Source organism: Chelonoidis abingdonii, chromosome 2, assembly GCF_003597395.2.
Source record: "Chelonoidis abingdonii isolate Lonesome George chromosome 2, CheloAbing_2.0, whole genome shotgun sequence".
NCBI lineage: Eukaryota > Metazoa > Chordata > Testudines > Testudinidae > Chelonoidis > Chelonoidis abingdonii.
This window is the reverse complement of record NC_133770.1, coordinates 211,198,306-211,201,477: the sequence shown is the minus strand read 5'-3', so window position 1 is coordinate 211,201,477 and position 3,172 is coordinate 211,198,306. Positions and strand designations below refer to the sequence as shown.

The following is a 3,172-nucleotide window of genomic DNA, read 5'->3' as shown; positions in this document are numbered from 1 at the left end:
GAAGAGTGTTGTCACTGTGAAAGAGTATAACCATTGTCTGTAAAACGATCTTTTTTAATACTTCTCTCCCTTTCCCTCCCTCATGCAGCTGCCAAATTTTTCAAGCCTCCCTACTCCATCCTGAAGGCTAAGCTCAGTAAGGGAGGCAAAAGAAGACGAGATTAAATGTTCTTGGAAAATCATGGAAGTAACCTCAATGAAAGAGCTCATCTGAATGAGTGAAAGACGTGGTAGCAAATACAGGAAAGAGCCAGTGAATGTGAGGACAGGACGGACCAAACATGAGGATAGGAGAGATGCTCGAGATGAGAGTGGCAGCAGGAAGATCAGAGGTGTAGCAGAAGATCAGCTCAGCGGTGGGGGGGATGCATGCAAGCTGAGCTGCTGTGTGATTCAAACTGATATCCTCGACGAGTCTGGTGGAGCTTCAGGAAGACAGCGGGTCACGAGTGCGCTCACCCCTGTAACCACCTCCACCACTCACCATGTTCCATATCTTCCCTCACCCAGATGTGTAAAATGTTGGGGAAGGCTTCGTGCACGCCGCCCCACTCACTCCGTGGACAGTCAACCAAAAGCTGTCATTACTTGAAATGTGTTTAATGGCCTTCCTTCCCCTCCTATCCTTCCCAAACCACAACCGGGATACCCTGTCATTTCTCTCCCTTTTATAATGACTTTTTAATAATGAATACATGATTTTTAAAAAATAGTGACTTTATCTTTAAGCAGCTGTAATCAAAGGGGGAGAGTGGGTTGCTTACGGGAATAACTTTTAATAAAGAATACATGATTTTTTAAATGATAGTGACTTATTTCCTTAAGCAAGCTGTAATCGAATGGGGATGGTGGGTTGCTTACAGGAAGGAGTCAATAAAGCGGGGGGGGGATTAAAAGGGAAACAAACACAGCAGTCACACCGTAACCCTAGCCTGTGATGAAACTCGTTTTCAAAGCTTCTTCTGACGCGCACCACTTCGTTGTTGCTCTTCTAATTGCCTGGTTCTGGCTGAGCATAATCAGCTCCAGGTGATTTGCCTCAGCCTCCACTCCGCTATAAGGGTCTCCCTCTTACTCTCATAGAGATTTGGAGCAACAGCAAGCCAGCATAACAAAGGAGATTGGTTTGGCTGAGGTCTGAGCGAGTGAGTAATGTGCGCCAGCGTGCCTTTAAATGCCAAATGCACCATTCTACCACCATCCTGCACTTGCTCAGCCTGTAGTAGAACAGCTCCTGACCACTGTCCAGGCTGCCAGTGTATGGTTCATGAGCCATGGCATCAAGTAGGCTGAGTCACTCAGGATAACTATAGGCATTTCAACTTCCCCTACTGTTATTTCTGGTCTGGGAAGTAATTCCTTACTGCAGCAGTTTAAACAGAGCAGTGCTTCTGAAACGTGAGCGGTCATGAAACCTTCCTGGCCATCCCACTGGATGTTGGTGAAACGTCCCTTGTGATTCACCAGTGCTTGCAGCACCATTGAAAGTACCCCTTGTGGGTACGTACTGGGTGCCCTGGTGCTCTGGTGCCAAGATAGAGATATGGGTTCCATCTATCGCCCCCCCACCGTTAGGGAAACCTATTGCAGCAAAGTCATCACACTATGACCTCACGTGTTCCCAGAGTCACAACCTTTTGTAGCAGCAGCTTAATGATTGCTTTGGCTGCTTGCATCACAGCAGCCCCACAGTAAGATTTCCCACTCCAAATTGATTCCCGAGCTAGACCGGTACTGTCTGGCGTTGCAGAGTTCCAGAGGCTATTGCCACTCGCTTCTCCACTGTGAGGGCTGCTCTCATCTTGGTATTATGGAGTTTCAGGGGCAGGAAAGCAAGTCACAAGTTCCATGAAAGAGCCCTTATGCATGCGACAGTTTCGCAGCCACTGCGAATCATCCCACACCTGGAAAACTATGCGGTCCCACCAGTCTGTTCTTGTTCCCACGCCCAAAATCGGCGTTCAATGGCTAGAACTTGCCCCCATTACCAGCAGGATTGCCAAAGAGCAGGGCCCGCCAAGTTTGAGATAATTCTATGTCCATGTCCTCATCACTCTCTTCGCCGCGCTGCCCTAACCGCCGCCTCCTCCTCGCCTGGCTTTGCAGGTTCTGGTTCAGCATAGACTGCATGAGAATGCGAGAGTGTTTACAATGTCCACGATTGAGTATTGAAAAAAAAATTGCTACTTTTCTTGGCTTAATTTTCTTTAAAAATACATTTTACAAGCTGCATAAAAAAGTGTTTCTTCCTCAAATAAGATTTTACCTGTATGTTTCTTCAGCGCATCTTTGATAGTAATGAAGTTTTTTAAAGATTTAGACATTTTACAGCCAGCAATTGTTAAATGACCAGTGTGCAAAAAATATCGAACCCAGTGATCATTTTCAAAGTATGCCTGCAGCAAAACCACAAACAGAAAGGATACGTTTGTTTAAAAAAAAACAAAAAACCACAACATATGTCCACACGCATAAGGTTTCTGAACAGGAAAAAATGTAACAAAACAAAAGCACCACGATGATACAAAAAGGATTTTCTGAAGGTACATTTCCTAAACATGATCAGGAATCATAAAATATTACTCTTTTAAAGCGAAAATACTGTTCAGATTATGCCCCCAATTCTACAATTGGATCTGCATGGGCACATGCATCTGCCTGGAGCTCCACTGACTCCAGTGGACTCCAAACAGATGCAGACTCCCACTTGCGCAGATCCAGTTTCAGCATCGGATTCCGTGCATGTACCTCATGAATTGCTGCACCCAACCCGAGAGTAAGAACTCGGTTTTTCTCAGACAATTTGTTCCTACTGTAGTTATAAATATCCAAGATTACAGTAACCAAAGAAAAAGGAGGAAAAATTAAAAAAAAATCTGTTCTTCCATTTTTCTCCTTTGTGCATTTATCACCACCTTGGATATGATCAATTTCACTATTTCACCAGATAAGGGAAACTGTCCTTTAAGAGTTTGGGGTTTCTGGGCTTTTCTGGTATAATTGTTTTTATAATAGAAACAAAAGACAGATGGTGAATATTCACCTACCTCAGACTGTGCCAATTCATTGTCATGGTGGGGGAATCGAAGATCAAATCCCCCTCCATGAATGTCCATCGACTCTCCCAGAATAGTTCCAGCCATAGCAGAGCATTCAATGTGCCAACCTGGAC

The 3,172-nt window shown here is 44.8% G+C and overlaps 1 long non-coding RNA gene across 1 annotated transcript; it reads right to left on the bottom strand.

Annotated features, from left to right (window-relative positions):
• Positions 1-2,177: 2,177 nt before the first annotated feature.
• On the bottom strand, positions 2,178-3,172 carry LOC116839364 (uncharacterized). Its single transcript, XR_004377113.2, has 2 exons — positions 3,048-3,172; positions 2,178-2,396 (listed from the first exon to the last, which is right to left on the bottom strand). It is a non-coding gene; the product is annotated as an uncharacterized LOC116839364 (long non-coding RNA).